This window comes from Calypte anna, chromosome 4B, assembly GCF_003957555.1.
Source record: "Calypte anna isolate BGI_N300 chromosome 4B, bCalAnn1_v1.p, whole genome shotgun sequence".
Taxonomy (NCBI): Eukaryota; Metazoa; Chordata; class Aves; order Apodiformes; family Trochilidae; genus Calypte; species Calypte anna.
Window position 1 is genome coordinate 23,251,928 of NC_044249.1, and position 17,568 is coordinate 23,269,495.

The following is a 17,568-nucleotide window of genomic DNA, read 5'->3' on the forward strand; positions in this document are numbered from 1 at the left end:
AGGGCTGTCTGGGTACAGTCCCCTTTGGGTGGGTAAAGGGATTTGGTGAGTCTCCAGCACAATGCCAGTGTGTACTGGGCAGAGCAGCCCCAGCCTGTGTCTGTGGTGTGCTGTTGGTGTTGTCTGTCTCCTGTGCCTTAGACTGCTCCTTCATCAGGTCTTGATGTCTCCATAGCTCTTTGTGATCTGCAGGCACCTCAGTAGCCCTCCTGGGAGTCCAGAAGGCATCTCCTCATCTCCCTGGCTCCTGTTGACCCCTTCTTGTGCTATTACAGTTTAAAGTGTGGATCTGTCTGGCACACATCGTGCTGTTGGTGTTTCTGAGCTGTCATCTCTTGTAGAACTGAGTCTCTGCTTGAGTCTGAGAAGCCCTTGCAATAATTTCTCACTAAGTGTTGTCAAATATCACACTCCTCTCCAGTTAAATAAAAGTGCTTTTCAAGTTCTGAAAATTCTTTCAACTCTTTGACTTCTGAAAGTGGAGAGGAACTTTTGTGGTGTTTCTTCAGGTACTCTTTAAAGTATTGAGAAAGACTGGGAAAGCCTGTACATAAGAAATAGATGCTGTGGCACGTGGTGTTTGGTTTTTTGTTTGTTTGTTGTTTTTTTTTTTTTTTTCTTGTTTTGTTTTTGTTGTTGTTTTGTTGAATTGTTTTTTTTTTTTGTCTCAACCACAAGTTTGTGGCTTTTTAGCATCAGCGTTATGACACGAGTCTGATGACTGAGGTACCCAGTGCTGAGTTTTTGAGGCTCCAGGTTTGAGAGATCAGCCGTATCTGGTAAATGGTTCTGATGGGCTAAAAACTTGTATGTTTTGCAGTAAGAATTTTTCCTTCCGCACCTTGCAGCTCTTGTTTCCGCAGCTTGCAGCTCTTGTTTCAGAGGCTTTTGCAAGCGTAAGAACACAATGTGTGCCAGGTGATCGATTTTCATCAAGTTGTGGCTAAACTCCAGGGCTGGTAAAAATGGGTCAGTGCTTCTGTGACTCCGTGTATCTTGTCTCAGTCCTTTATAATGGTGCATTTCAGGAGAGTAAGCAAGCTGGTAGCTGAGGTGCTTGTAATTTTTTTTCCAGTTCGTGGCTCATGATGCAGTATGTCGCTTTAAAAAAGCAGCATTAATTGGGAGACTGTCTCCCCGACAATCTTTGATGTCACATTTGTACTGTTGTATCTTCTTGAGGAAGGCTTGGCTTTAAATTGTAAAGGGCCTTTTCACAGGAGGGGTTCTGCATTTTGTGTCAGTAAGGCTGACTAAATGAGAAAGGGGAAATTACTAATTAATTTGAGGTCCCCTCAGTAATAACACAGAGCCCAAATTTGCCTCTGCACTGGTGTGATGAAATTCCCTTAAATAAACACCCCTCCATCCCCCCTCCACCCTTCTGTGCCTCCCCAACCCCCAAAGTTTTCCTAGTGTGGAAATTCGGATGGTGTAGCTGCGGCTGCTGGAAGGGGGTGGGTTAATTTCCATATGAGTAGGTGACCTGTTGAATGTCAAAGGTGGTGATAGCCCAAATGTCTGTTGAATGCCCAAACGTTTTACCATTTGGGAGTCGATTGACAAGATGGGGGCTGGTTTGGGGGGGATGGGGAATCTGCAACTCAGCCAGCTGAAAAGCTCTGTGAAATGCTTGACACTCTATCTACCTGGACACAGCGAGGAATGATGATATTTTTTATGTGCTTGTTTTGTTGTTGTTTTGGGTTTTAATTTCCCCACAAAAAAATTGAAATTGCTATTTTTTTTCTTTTTCTAGGAAGCAGAACATCAAAGAGCAATGGAGAATGCGCCCTTGAAATTCTAAAACTGATAATGAAAAATGTGGTATCAGTGTATGCCCAAGGTGTGCTAAAATATATCAAATGTATCTTGAAGCACGATTTGTTTATTCTATGTATCTCCCTTTTGCTTCATTCTGGAAAGAGGAAAACATTATCCTTTAAAGTATCATCTATGAAGGCAAGAGGGCTGTGTAATGCATTAGGAAACTGAAATGTTAATAAATATATATTTATACACAAGCAGATGCTTATGAAGACTGGTTATTGTGTTGTAGACAGTAGCAGCAAGTTTCTCTACCTCATTATATGGTTGACTACCGAAGTGTCTTGGTTTGGGCCACGATAAAGGTGATTTTCTGTCTTGTACTTTTGCTTTTAGCTAAGTCTCTTGTAAGTAGTTGCACTTGCTGAAATTAACAGCAAGTTTCTCAGTCAGTGTCTGCTTCTAGGACTCATAACACTTGATGTTTATAGTTAGTGCTAGAGACTGATATGCAGAGCCAAGGACACTGCTCAGGTCTGAGGAAAACTTTGACCCTCCAGAAGGAAGAAAGAGGTCCCACCTGCAGCCCTGCTTTGGGGAGGAATGGACAAGATGGATGCCAGAATTGACCAAACAGAGTGTTCCATCCCACACACATCATACTCAGTATAAATTTGAGGGATCACGAGGGCCTAGCTAGATTTCCTGCTTCCAGCTTCTGGCTGCCTGCCCTTCCTGCTTCCCTTCCTTCCACCCGGCATCCTGGAAGGATTCCGTCCGTTCCTCTGCCTGTGCTCCTGATCCGTGCCAGCCCATATCTGTGTGTTCCTGCCTCCAGCTCCCGACTGCTGCCGACTCCAGGAGTCCAGCCTGGACTTTCCCAGGGCTGCCCTGCAGCCTCGGTGGTGAAGTGAGAGTTACTGGGAGGAGGGGGGGAAGGAATGTGGTATCCATTTTCCTGTATATTTGTATATATTTAGTAATTTTTCTTATTTATCATTACTGTTTCATTAAAGTTGTGTAGTTTAGTTTCCAACCCATAAGTCTCTCTCGAAAAATTATAATCGCACATCTGTCTGAACAGATGTCTCGACACTTTTTTTCAGTTGCTGCAAAGGGATTTCATTGTGTTTCAGGAAGCAGAAAGCAGCTTACGGATGGAAGCCTTTATCGTGGCTAATATCCTGGAAGCAAACGAAGTGGCTCCGGCAGTGTTTCCATGTTCAGGAATTGATTTTACGCCGGGCCACGCGGTTTTGGTGGGGATTTCTGGGGCGCGAGTGCCACCCTGCGGCCGCTCGGCGGAACTGCAGGGACTGTGGCGCTAAAGGTGCTCGGGCGCTGATTGGCTGGGATAAAGGATGGGCGGTGACGTGCTCCGCAGGCACGGGAGCCGGTGCCCGGGTCAGGCACAGGCGCGATTGGCCGGTGCCGGGGATGGACAGGAACGTCCTCCAGTGGCACGGGAAGGAGGGCGGGGTGGGCGGTGGGCTCGAACGCGATTGGCTGGCACGGGTATAAAGGGCATGCTGCCTTGCGTTCCCGCGGCGCGAAGTAGGGTCCTGCTCTGAGGTGATGGAGTAAGTGTTGAACGCGGGGGAGGCGGCGGCGGCGGCGGCGGCGGCGGCGGCGGCCGGGGTCTGGGGGCACTTGGAGGGGGGTCGCTGGGTCTAATTACCCAAAATCGGTTTCGATACCCTGTTCGCTATCGGCCGATCCGCACTCGGAGCAATAATAATTTGCAATAATATCCATTCCTGCGCTGTGAGGCCGTGGCCTCACCTCAGTAAGAGGTTCCTGGAATTCCAGTCCTATTTTATACCGAAAATGGTGAGAGGGAACTTGAAAATTGCCCCATTATTCGCACCCGGGTTCGGTTAAACAATTCCTCGCTTAATAATGCCCAAAAATTCCAGTGCGCGGGGTGGAGTTTTTACGCTGTGCGTGCAGGCCCGCGGATTTGTCCGCGTGGTCCCGGATGGGTACGAGAGACCGAGCGGGGGGTGGAGTGCGGATGAGGGAGGGGGGGGGCGGAGGGGGGTTTGGATCACGGCGTTGCTGGCGGCCGCGCGCATGGGTTGTCCGATTTTGAAGTTATGTTTGCTTTGTACTCTTTCGGTGTTCTGAGTGACTTGTTGATATTTTAACTAATCCGATCTGGTCTGTGCTATGTGGTTTCCCGCCAGATCTTTTTTTCTTAAAAAAGTTTCGTTAATGCAATTAAAAACCACCTATTTTAAACGCTGGTTTTGGGAGGAAGAAAAAAAAAAGCTAAGGGGCCTAAAATGGCGGCGCGGGCCGCGTGGTCGGACTGCCCCCCCCCCCCGGGCGTCAAGGCTCGTCAGGGGTGGCTGAGGCGGTGAGGCCGCCATTTTATTGAAGTGAGAGGGGCGGGACCGAAGCTCGGGGGGGGGGAAAGGGGGGGAAAAGATGGCGGCTGCGGCTTTTGGGGGTGCCGTGAGCCTGCAGCTCTGATCATGTTACACTGTGTGACAGGAAACCGACAGCTTTGTTTCTAGAAGATCGTGTTGCTTTTTAAAAATCTTAAAAATTTAATTAAATTTTAAATGGAATTTCCAATCTGTAACTTTTAAAATTATGTTTAAACGTAAATATTTTGTAAAATGCATTTATGAGTTTCAATTTTTTAATGTTTTTAATATGTTAATATGAAATATTAAAATTTTCGATATTAAGATTTAATATTTTAATAATTACTAACACCAATGTTAAATATTTACAATTTATATAATATTAAATATCAATAATATTTAATGTAAACAACATACATTATACATAAATAAAAATACTATATATAAAGTAAATATATGAATATAAGTAATTCATCTATAAAATATAAAAATATAAAAGTATATAATTTAAAAATAAAACATATTTAAAAATGTAATTATATTGATAATTAACATTAAATAATAAATATAGTTTTAATATTTATTTAACATTAAGTGCTTAAAATGTAATTTTAAATATTTAGAAAATATTTTTATTTGCTTTTTCTTTTTTAATTACTTTTAACTTTAATTGTTTTTTAGTTTTTAAAAGTTTCATTTCTAATACGAAAATGTTACTCAAGTACAATTAATTTTAGCTATGCTTTTAACTATTTAAACATTTAGCTTAATTTTTTAAAGTTTGTCATAATTTCTCATTTTGGTTTTATTTTTTTTCCCAGGTCATTGTCATGTCTTTTTTATTTTTGTATGATTTAATTGTATCTTAAAAAGGAAGTATTTTAAATATAAAAGTGTATTTTTTTCTAGCTTAAATAATTCAATTTTAATAATTTTTATTTTAATTATCAGTGCTTATTTACGGTAAATATAACACTTGAATTTGAATCTTTAACTCGATTTTAACAATTTAGCCTTATTTTTAGACTTAATTTGTAATTTCTCGTTTTTGTAATGTTTATTTCTACTTGAAATATTTATGTTCTAATCTAGTGTTTTAAATTATTTTCTTTTAAATTTAAAACATAGCTAATTTGTTTAATTTTAGTTTTTGTATTTAAAAATTATTACCCTTATTTCAAATTAAAATTTATTTTTAACTAATATATATTTTTAATGATATGTATTTTTACTGTTGCAAATAATTAAAATTACTTTTTAAATAAATGCGTTAAATTTCAGATAAATTTAAAACCTAATTATTAATATTTACCGTGGACTTTTAAATTTCCAATAAAAAAAGTAAAATTTTTTAAAAATTACTTAATAATGTCTTAATTTTTAATTTTTTCTTTTTTTATTAAAAAAAAATTAACTCCCAGGTTTTTATCATGTTATTTTTATTATCTAAGATTTAAATGGTATTTTTACATAAAAATTTTTAAAATAATTTTTTTCATTTAATATATTTAAATTTTTAAAATTATACTAAATTTTATTCTAGTTTTCAATGCTTATTTATAATGGAATTAAACATTAAGTATATATAATGAACAGTTTAGTATAGATGTATTTGTTTGATTATTAACTTATATCATAAAAAAAATTATTTGAAGTAATTCTTCTTAATTTAAAAATTAATCTTGCAATAACATTTATTAATTTTAATTTTAAAATTTTTGTTGTTTATTTTAAATAAACTGAAATTTTTATTTTAAGTTTTTAGGAACAGCTCTTTCCAGGTTTAAAGTTAATGCTCAGACTGATACTCTTCTTTTCTCCCCTAGGTTCAGGATAGCAGTAGCTCTGCATCCCAGCTTCCAGGCTGCTCTTCAGGGCTAGGCAGGTACTGGTAAGTGGGATGGTGAGGCAACGTCTGGAATATTGTCTCCAGTTCTGGGCACCTCAGTTCCAGGAATAGCAGGAACTTTGTGAGAAATCCTGGTGTCTCCTGGAAGTGGTCGTAAGGGATGTGGGTATGAAATAAAAATTAAAAAAAGGTTTTTCTAGATGTTTCACCTCTTGTTCTCTGGGGATGTGAATTTCTTCAGTCTTCAGCCATGTCCTGTTTCTTAACTCAAGGTACTGTAATTCTCAGTTCAGCAAATATATTTCCTTTAAAAAGATGAAGATGATTATAAATTAGAAGAGGGTCCTAAAAATTGACCAGGACACGGTAATTTAAAACCAATTAGAATTTATTAGCAAGCAAAAACAGCGCTGGGTGCTCGGGAGTCTCTGCTCCGACAGGACAGCACTGCTTCCTTAAAGTTTCTTAGGTATTTATAGTCCTGTATGGCTGTGTGAGCCCGATGTTGCTGGGAAAGCTCAAAATCTGTTGACGATATAAACTCTTCTTGAGCAGACACAGCCAACAATACTAATGCTTCTTATGAACACATCTTGTGTTTGGTTAACCCCTTTCCACAATAATTAGTCTTATGCAGACACATTCTGTGTTTTGGTTAACCCCTTTCTACAGAGGTTGTCTATAAGAATGTTTAAACATAATTACACAGCATTTTGTCACAATACACTTTTTCTTTCTCAAGTACATTCTGCAGTTAACATCCTTACCTTCTTTCGCTGTTTCTATCTTGCCTAAATACACTAAAAATTTTCTACTTGGGTTAAATGAACAAACATAAGTTATTACAAATTGTTACAGTACCACTGTGTTTTTGGCACGTAACTTTGCTGTTAATCCTTCTATTTTATAAACAAAGTTACATAGGTTAAATGAACAAATATAACTTTATATGTAAATTAATACAATCTCCCCTTTTCTTTTATCTTGGATTTTGTTCATTGAACCATTGCAATTCTTGGCAGCCTAATACAAAAACTTCTGCCATTTCAGATTTATTAGAAGGTATTTGTTCATAACTGGCACGCATAAGCATTAGATGGGCTGCTTCTAAACGACTCTTAACTATTGCAATTACTTTATTGAAAATACTAGGCCCACAGGTAAGTTCTAAAACAAATAGTATATTTATACATTGATTTAATATAACTTTGACACAAAAATATATTTTATTTTATATATGTTTATATTTGGATGACCACATGAAAGCCTGAAAAAAAATACCTGTTTGTGCAATGCTCCTAACTAAAAGAAGTGTTATTTTGGGAAGAGCATGTTACGTATATGGCATTACAGGGAAAGCATCATTGAGAATGAATATTCACAAAAGGTCTCTTGAGCAACTCACACATTGTTTCGAAAAGCACAGATGCACTTATTTGCTCAGAAATATGTTAGCAGATAAAAATTCCTAATGAAGACATAACAAAAGTTGTGTGTATTTATTTTACCTGATAGTGAACCTGTTTGTTGATTCCCATGCATAAAGCTTTGGCTTTAACGATTGTCACATTGTGCTTTTCACACTTCCTATTCATAGAATCATAGAATAGGCTGGGTTGGAAGGGACCTCAGAGATCATCGAGTCCAACCCTTGATCAACTACTGCCACAGTCACTAGACTATGGCACTGAGTGCCATATCGAGTCGCTTTTTAAATGTCTCCAGGGACGAAGAGTCCACCATCTCCCCAGGCAGCCCGTTCCAATGTCTGATCACCCTTTCCGTAAAAAAATTCTTTCTAATATCCAATCTGAACTTCCCCCGGCACAATTTAAGACCATGCCCTCTTGTCTTACTGAGAGTTGCCTGGGAAAAGAGACCAACCCCCGCCTGGCTCCAACCTCCTTTCAGGTAGTTGTAGAGAGCAATGAGGTCTCCCCTGAGCCTCCTCTTCTTCAGGCTGAACAGCCCCAGCTCCCTCAGCCTCTCCTCATAGGATCTGTGTTCGAGTCCCTTCACCAGCTTGGTTGCCCTCCTTTGGACCTGTTCGAGGACCTCAATATCCTTCTTGAACTGAGGGGCCCAGAACTGAACACAGTACTCAAGGTGTGGCCTTACCAGGGCTGAGTATAGGGGCAGAATCACCTCCTTGGACCTGCTGGTGACGCTGTTTCTGATACATGCCAGGATGCCATTGGCCTTCTTGGCCACCTGGGCACACTGCTGGCTCATGTTCAGCTTCCTGTCAATCCAGACTCCCAGGTCCCTTTCTGCCTGGCTGCCCTCCAACCACTCTGTCCCCAGTCTGTAGCGCTGCATGGGGTTGTTGTGGCCAAAGTGCAGGACCCGGCACTTGGCCTTGTTGAAGCTCATCCCATTGGAGTCAGCCCATCTCTCCAGTCTATCCAGGTCCCTCTGCAGAATCCTCCTGCCTTCCAGCTGATCAACACTTCTCCCCAGCTTGGTGTCATCAGCAAACTTGCTGATGATGGACTCAATCCCCTCATCCAAGTCATCAATGAAGATACTGAACAGGACTGGGCCCAGCACTGATCCCTGGGGGATGCCGCCGGTGACTGGCCGCCAACTGGAAGCATCCCCATTCAGTACCACTCTCTGGGCCCGGCCCTCCAGCCAGTTCTTAACCCAGTGCAGAGTACGCTTGTCCAGGCTGTGGGCAGCCAGCTTTCTGAGGAGGATGCTGTGGGAGACGGTGTCGAAGGCCTCGCTGAAGTTCAGATAGACCACATCCACAGCCTTCCCCTCATCCACCAGGTGGGTCACCTGATCATAAAAGGAGATCAGGTTGGTCAGACAGGACTTGCCCTTCGTAAACCTGTGCTGGCTGGGTCTGATCCCCTGTCCATCCTGCAGGTGCTGTGTGATTGCCCCCAGGATGATCTGTTCCATAACCCTGCCAGGCACTGATGTCAGGTTGACAGGCCTGTAGTTTCCTGGGTCTTCCTTCTGGCCCTTCTTGTGGATTGGCGTGACATTGGCCAACTTCCAGTCATCAGGGATGTCCCCAGTGAGCCAGGACTTCTAGTAGATGATAGAGGCTTGGTGAGCTCTTCTGCCATCTCTCTCATCACCCTTGGATGGAGTTCATCTGGTCCCATAGACTTGTGGGGATCCAAGCAGCTCAGTAGATCACTGACAGTTTCCTTCTGGATTGCAGGGGGGGTGTTTAGACTCTTGTCTCCTATAGGCTCCAGAAGCCAGCTGTCCTCAGGATAGCCCGTTTTACTGTTAAAAACTGAGGCAAAGAAGGTGTTAAATACCTCAGCCTTTTCTTCATCTTTGACAATTACATTCCCGTCCATGTCCATTAAAGAATGAATGTTTTCCTTGCCCCTCCTTTTGCCACTGATGTATCTGTAGAAGGACTTCTTGTTATCCTTCACAGAGGTGGCAAGATTTAGTTCAAGTTGTGCCTTTGTGTCTCTAATTTTTTTCCTACATAACTTAACTGTATTCCTGAATTCCTCTTGAGTAGATAACCCTTTTTTCCATAACCGGTAGGCCCTCTTCTTAATCCTAATTTCCTTCAAAGTCTCTCTGTTGAGCCAGAGTGGTCGTCTTCCCCGCCGGCTCGCCTTTCGGCACACCGGGACAACCTGCTCCTGAGCTTTCAAAACTTGCTCTTTGAAGAATGTCCATCCCTCCTTGACCCCTTTGTTTTCAAGGGCTGTTTCCCAGGGTATGCTCTGGACTAGTCTTCTGAAAAGGCCAAAATCTGCCCTCCGGAAGTCTAATGTAAAGGTTTTACTGACAACCCTCCTTATATCCCTGATTATTGAGAACTCTATTATTTCGTGATCACTAAGTCCCAGACGCCCACCGACCACCACATCCCTCACCAGCCCCTCTCTGTTTGTAAAGAGTAGGTCAAGTGGGGCTCCATCCCTGGTAGACTCATTTACCAGCTGTATCAGGAAATTATCCTCAATACACTCTAGGAATCTCCTAGACTGCCTCCTCTCTGCTGTGTGGAATTCCCAGCAGATGTCCGGCAGGTTAAAGTCACCCACGAGAATAAGGGACGACGATTTTAAAACATGTGCCAGCTGCTTGTAGAAGAGTTCATCACCCTCATCCTCCTGGTTGGGTGGTCTGTAACAGACTCATATCACAGTATCAGCCTTGTTGGCCTTCCCCCTGATTCTGACCCACAGGCACTCCACCTTATTATCACCTACTTCAATTTCTATGGAGTCAAGAGACTCTCTAACATACAGGGCTACCCCTCCACCTCTCCTACCCTGTCTGTCGTTTCTGAAGAGCCTGTAGCCACCCATTGCAGCACTCCAGTCATGGGAGTCATCCCACCACGTTTCTGTGATAGCAACTACATCGTATCTTTCCTGCTGCACGGTGGCTTCCAGCTCCTCCTGTTTGTTGCCCATGCTGCGTGCATTGGTGTACATGCACTTCAGTTGGGCTGCTGGTTTGTCCCTTAACTTGCGCTGTCCACCCTTGGGCTCCTTTCCGGAGAACCTTGTTTCAACCCCTTTCCCCTTCGAACCTAGTTTAAAGCCCTCCTTATTAGACCCGCCAGCTTGTGGGCTAGAGTCCTTTTTCCCCTGTTAGATAGTTGCAGTCCACCTGGTATGCTGAAATTCATCCCATAGTCAAAAAACCCAAAGTTCTTCCGGTGGCACCAATCCCTTAAAGCAGGACAGACCCAACAAGCTACCCAGCCACCTGCTGGTTATTCAGGATGCCAGAAAATCAATCTGTGTATATTAGAAAAATATTATAGTTCATTAAATAGTATTTTAATTGTCTTCTGGGCATGGAGGAAGATTTTCCAGGAACAGGACAAAAATAATATGCTTTTTGCTCAGTACAAGGTGCCATAGGATCTGATAATGGTATCAAATTACATAAGGGGGCTATAAAATCTGGAGCCCCTGGTGTTACCTGTGAGCTTTTCAAGGTATATCAGGGACCATTCAAAGGGTTGGTGGTGGTCATTTCCTAAACCTTCGGCCAGCGGGATTGAAGTGATCAAAGTAATTAATATTAGGTTCCCCATTATATGTCACCTCACACCTCGTACTGCTCTGCCTTTGCCTCGGCCGCCTCTTTGCAAAAGGCGCTGGGAGTGTCTCTTCTCAGCAGCAGGTAGTGCTCTTCAGAGGATGTGGGGGTTCTGTATTTTTCAGTAGGGGCCCTTTTAGCACAACACTTGCCTACGATTTTTGTCCTGTTCATAGCCTGAACATGCTCCACACTTGATTTTACACTGCCATGTACAAGCCAAATCAATATGTTCCTGATTTTCTAACAAAAAATCCACATTATACTAGTCTTCTCTGGAATCCCTTTTTCATCTGTTCGTTGTTTTTGTACTATTCGTGCCCAATTATTGTAGCCAATTAATACCTCATCATTTTCAATATATATCTTTTAGAGGGATTAAGAGTAATAGCTCTTTTTCAATCCTTGTTATATTTCAATAAAAGGCTTTACAACTCCCGCAATAAGTTTTAACCCAACAATTACAAGTTATATCTCCACATTCACAACCTTTAAAACAATTCCTTCTTAAACGGTTATAATTTAACAAACTTTTCCTATAGTTGCAATTAATTTTCTAGATAATAGTAACACTTTATTATTATTATTTACAGTTCCTACTAAGTCTTTTAATAAAGGTCTAAGTATTCTTATAGTATGGTGTTTACTCTTTATTTCCCTTTGCCTAGAGGTTTCATCAACTATCTCACATCAGTTTTTGATAACTTTCGTAAGATCTGCTCCTGGAATGGTCCTCCACTCCTTCACTTTAACTGGTCCCCTGACGTGGTTGTCATCTATCCATCTACATTTGGAAGTTGGGATGTCTGTCTCTGTAGTAAGCAAAACAATTAAAAGAAACTTATCTGCGAGAAGTCAAAGAGGATTCCTTCCAGGATTTGGCTAATATTTTATCTCCAGTCTTTATTCTATGTATCACTAAATCCAATGGTGGTCTTTGCACTACTTAAGCCCTTTAGCTCCCTATTGTTCCTGCCTACTCATTAATTATAACAAATAAGGTTTAATTTTTTAATCTTAAAAAAAAATGAATACGTTTTATCTTATGGTTAACAACTTTTGATTACTTGTATCTCATTCATTGCATTGACTGTCAGTCACCTACATGGTTATTAAGGCTATCCTTTTAGCTTCCTGATCAGCTATGTTATTATCCCTGATTATAAAACCCAGCCCCCTCTAGTGACCTTTTTACATGTACTACTGCTATTCTTGCTGGTTCTCGCAGGGCTTGCAATACCTGTGTATAAGTCCCTTCCTTTGTTAATTAATTAGGCCTCTTTTTTCCCAGAATTTTTCAAAAAATATGTACTAGATAATATGCATACTTAAGCCAGTACAAACAATGCCAAATATGTTCCCCCAACAATGGAAAAATTCCCAAGACAGCTCACAATTCACAAGCTGTCTACCATCCTCCCCCAAGTCCACTAAAAATTCTCCCTCCTGCTGCTAGGAACCAACTTTTTTTTTTTAATTGAAGGGCTCATTTGTTTCTCTGGTCCCTAGCAAGTAAAGCCCCTAATTTTCCTTTAAACATCCTCTCATCCCTCTTCCTTTGTCTACAAGCTCTCTTCCCTTCTTTTTGCAGTAATAGCACACTACTACATTCTTAGTCCTTTCAAGTGGCCCTGGAGCTTTACCAGGCCTCTGATACTGTCCCTTGCGCTCAACCAGCTCCCACCCCACTGGCCTTTGACCTGCCGGTCTCTGACTCCCTCGCACAGCAGCAGCACCCATCATTTTCACTGCTTGCTCCTCTGCCTCTTCACCTCTTCGCACATACACTTTCCTTCTTTGCACTTTCCGAGCCTCCCTAAACAATTCATCCAGTCCCCTATCCTGCCAGTTCTCTAATTTCTCCAGCTTTTTCCTAATATCCTTCCGAGATTTAGCCACAAACTTGAGTTTTTAATAAAACTTCTCCTACTGGAGTACTGGGGTCCAGCCCTGAGTACATCTTTAAATTCTTTCTTAACCTTTCTAACCAATCAGTAGGAGTTTCATCTTTCTTTTGGTGTTCTTTAAATGTTTTATTAATATTCTGTCTGTGTGGGACGGATTCTCTTTTACCTTGAATAATATTGTTCTCAGCTCCTACATATGCCCCCTATGTGCTGGATCATGGTTAGTCCAGTCTGGCTTTTGTAGGGGCCACTTAATACTGCTGCAGGACCCTGCTGATGTTGCTCATCCCAAATCCTCATTCCTGCCCTCCTGATCATTCTTAAAACTGACTGTAACTCATCCCAGGTAAACACAGAGGATCCTAAATATTATTTTACCTATTCTGATACTCCTAATGGATCTTCCAGTTAATTTCTCATCTTTTTTAACTTCTCTAACGTCCTCAGAGTTAAGGGGCATGACCACATATCTCATGCCAGCCTGTGGTCCTCTAATTGCGATTTTTTGTAATGGGTATAATCGGCCCACACCTTTTTTCTTGAATAAACAAATATAACTATATGTAAATTATTACAATGACAATGTAAACAGTTCCTTAGATTCTCTAAAACAAGCATTCTATGTTAGCTTCAACCAGGTGTCAGCATCATTACAAGAATATTATTAACACGTGTTTTATATTAACCCTTTCATCAGTAAATAATTATATTGCAGCCCCAATCAAGAACACCTATACTAAATAGTTGTTAATCTATTAAAAAAAATTCTTAAAAAAACTAGACTGTGGTGGTTTACCCACCTTTTAAAAGTGGAATACTGAAAAAAGTCTTAAAAAATTGTTATGGCAAAAAAAAAATAAAATTTCTCTTACACATGAGGAAGATCAATCCTTCCTAAAGCACGCTCCGTCGCTCTCTCTCTATTTTGCCTCCAGACATCCCCAGCGGATCCATCCAGTGGTGCCAGGGAAGAGAAGAATGATGCAATAAAACCTCAGATAAAGCCCCCGGGCTGTGCCCTCCTCCATTGCCAAGCCCAGCTCTGCCTTAGCCCACACCTGGGGTCCGCCCACCACACATGCAAATCTGTCTTGGCAGTAGTTGTAGTAGTTGTTGTTGTTGTAGTGGTGTGTGTCTTTGGCGAGGACAGGGCGAGTTTGTCAGGAGGCAGCTTAGGAAAGTCTCCTGTGGAGACAGAGGAAGTGTTGGTGGCGGAGGCCGTTGTTGCAGGAGCCTTGAGGTAGATGTTTGCTGCAGCCCTTGTACAGGAGGAGCAGGGGGCTCTGTGAAGGCTTTGTTGTGTGAGCTTGTGTCAGGGGAGAACAGGGAAGCGTTGTGGTGTTGGAGGCTGCAAACACGGATGGTTTCTTGGCAGGTAGTTGTTGGTGGACGTGGTCAGGTGCAGGGCAGAGGCTGCAGCTGGCTTTGCCTGGGTGGTGTGGCGCAAAGGGTGCCAAGAGCGGATAAGGAGTGGGCTTTCAGGAGGGCACTTATATCTAGGGATCAATCTGGCAACCACAGGCACGTTCCCTGGCCCTTATGGGGTGTCCAGCAGCAGTGGCTGGTGAGTGGGGAGGAGCAGGGGCTGCTGCCTGGGCTTTTGGGCTTCTCAGGGGCCGGGAGGTGGGAGGGGGGGCTGGAGGGGAGGGTGCAGAGATGGCTCAGAGGGGTGTCCTTGTGTCCCGGGCCCCCCAGAAGGAAGCAGCAACGGGCAGAGACCAAAGGGTACAGCCCGGGCAAGAGCCTGGTGTAAGGTTTGGGCTCTTGGGAGGGGAGGGAGGAAGGGGAAAGCGGGCTTGTTGTTGGTGTGGGGTCCGCTCAAGCTGCTGGGAGTGGGCAGGGTTGGGGTACAGAGAGGAGTGAAGGGAAGAAGAGGGCAAGGTGGGGCCGTTGGGAGGTTTCAGCCTTGGGACTCGGCCAGGGGCCGGCACCAGAGGGTTGGTGTAGAGCTCACCTCTTGTGTGTCTCTCTGGACAGGTCACGAAGGAGAAAGCCTGGGAGCAGAAGACGGCGGGGAGGAGAAGATGAGGATGTCGGGGGACCTGCCAGCGGAGGCTGAAGAAGGCGAGGAATGGTGAGGGACCCCTGGCTCCAGAGCGACAAAGAAAGAAGAGAGGGTGGCCACGTACCTGGGAGGGAAGAGGGAGGCCGCTAAGAGCTTGAAGAAGTCAAAAGGGAAAAAGAAGAGGATGGCGGCGGACCCTCCAGTTCAGGAGGGGTGAAGAAAGATGCAGGTGGTTTTGCAGCTGGCCTGGCTTCCCCCTGGAAGTTTTGCCCAGGGGCCCAGACCTCCCAGGCCAGGGGGCGTCCGATGGCCCGAGCCGAGGCTTCCTCAGCGCCTGGTAGTGAGCTGGGGGCAGGGCTCCTTCCCACTTTGTGCTTAGTGGTCTCACGCTCCTCTTCTTCTTTGTTTCTCCCCTAGGCTCAGGACACCAGGCGTCCTGCACCCGCGCTCCCAGGCTCCTGTTCAACGCTGGGGGAGGTTCTGGTGAGTTGCAAAAGCCTCTGAGCTGAGGAGGGAGAAGCCTTTCCTTTTGGAAGAGGCTGGCAAATGGCGGGCCATCTCCTTGCCCTGGCGTCTTCCTGAAAGAAAACCCGATAGAGCTCTGGGTGCCCCTTTGACAAATACTTGCTGTATTTTTTCCCCTCTGTGCCCAGGCTGGGGCAGGGGTGGGAAAGAAGTGTAAATCATGTGGGGCCTCCTGGGGTGTCTGCAGGCTCGGGGTCCCCCTGCTTGGGACAGGGGTGTTGAGCTGGTTAATTCTACCTAAAGCACGCTCTCTCTCTCTTTCTCTCTCATGCCTCCAGACATCCCCAGCGGATCCATCCAGTGGTGCCAGGGAAGAGAAGAATGATGCAATAAAACCTCAGATAAAGCCCCCGGGCTGTGCCCTCCTCCATTGCCAAGCCCAGCTCTGCCTTAGCCCACACCTGGGGTCCGCCCACCGCCCACGCAAATCTGTCTTGGCAGTAGTTGTTGTTGTTGTTGTTGTAGTGGTGTGTGTCTTTGGCGAGGACAGGGCGAGTTTGTCAGGAGGCAGCTTAGGAAAGTCTCCTGTGGAGACAGAGGAAGTGTTGGTGGCGGAGGCCGTTGTTGCAGGAGCCTTGAAGTAGGTGTTTGCTGCAGCCCTTGTGCAGGAGGAGCAGGTGGCTCTGTGAAGGCTTTGTTGTGTGAGCTTGTGTCAGGGGAGAACAGGGAAGCGTTGTGGTGTTGGAGGCTGCAAACACGGATGGTTTCTTGGCAGGTAGTTGTTGGTGGACGTGGTCAGGTGCAGGGCAGAGGCTGCAGCTGGCTTTGCCTGGGTGGTGTGGCGCAAAGGGTGCCAAGAGCAGATAAGGAGTGGGCTTTCAGGAGGGCACTTATATCTAGGGATCAATCTGGCAACCACAGGCACATTCCCTGGCCCTTACGGGGTGTCCAGCAGCAGTGGCTGGTGAGTGGGGAGGAGCAGGGGCTGCTGCCTGGGCTTTTGGGCTTCTCAGGGGCCGGGAGGTGGGAGGGGGGGCTGGAGGGGAGGGTGCAGAGATGGCTCAGAGGGGTGTCCTTGTGTCCCGGGCCCCCCAGAAGGAAGCAGCAACGGGCAGAGACCAAAGGGTGCAGCCCGGGCAAGAGCCTGGTGTAAGGTTTGGGCTCTTGGGAGGGGAGGGAGGAAGGGGAAAGCGGGCTTGTTGTTGGTGTGGGGTCCGCTCAGCTGCTGGGAGTGGGCAGGGTTGGGGTACAGAGAGGAGTGAAGGGAAGAAGAGGGCAAGGTGGGGCCGTTGGGAGGTTTCAGCCTTGGGACTCGGCCAGGGGCCGGCACCAGAGGGTTGGTGTAGAGCTAACCTCTTGTGTGTCTCTCTGGACAGGTCACAAAGGAGAAAGCCTGGGAGCAGAAGACGGCGGGGAGGAGAAGATGAGGATGTCGGGGGACCTGCCAGCGGAGGCTGAAGAAGAACGAGGACGTCGGGGGACCTTCAGCAGTGGATGAAGAAGAGGAGGATTCGTCCACATTTCCGGGGGGGGGGGAGGGAGATGATGCAATAAAACGTTAGATAAAGCCCCTGGGCTGTGCACTCTGCCATTTCCAAGCCCAGCTCTGCATTAGCTCACACCTGCGGTCCACCCACCACACATGCAAATCTGTCTTGGCAGTAGTTGTAGTAGTTGTTGTTGTTGTTGTTGTAGTGGTGTGTGTCTTTGGCGAGGACAGGGCGAGTTTGTCAGGAGGCAGCTTAGGAAAGTCTCCTGTGGAGACAGAGGAAGTGTTGGTGGCGGAGGCCGTTGTTGCAGGAGCCTTGAGGTAGATGTTTGCTGCAGGCCTTGTACAGGAGGAGCAGGTGGCTCTGTGAAGGCTTTGTTGTGTGAGCTTGTGTCAGGGGAGAACAGGGAAGCGTGGTGGTGTTGGAGGCTGCAAACACGGATGGTTTCTTGGCAGGTAGTTGTTGGTGGACGTGGTCAGGTGCAGGGCAGAGGCTGCAGCTAGCTTTGCCTGGGTGGTGTGGTGCAAATGGGTGTGAAGAGCAGATGAGTGGGCTTCTGCAGAGTGCTTTTGTTAAATAAAACCCCTTTTTGCTAAAGCAGTGTCAATACAGATGTGTAAAATAAAACTTGTACTGTGTAAAATGTTTTAATTTTTCTCAGCTTTTTTTT

General features: G+C 44.7%; 1 long non-coding RNA gene across 1 annotated transcript; it reads left to right on the forward strand.

Moving 5' to 3' along the window:
• The first annotated feature begins 5,987 nt into the window (after positions 1 to 5,987).
• On the forward strand, positions 5,988 to 16,898 carry LOC115598347. The gene is made up of 6 exons (XR_003987589.1): positions 5,988 to 6,030; positions 13,874 to 14,502; positions 14,916 to 15,012; positions 15,361 to 15,426; positions 15,747 to 16,372; positions 16,785 to 16,898. It is a non-coding gene; the product is annotated as an uncharacterized LOC115598347 (long non-coding RNA).
• The last annotated feature ends 670 nt before the right edge of the window (positions 16,899 to 17,568 follow it).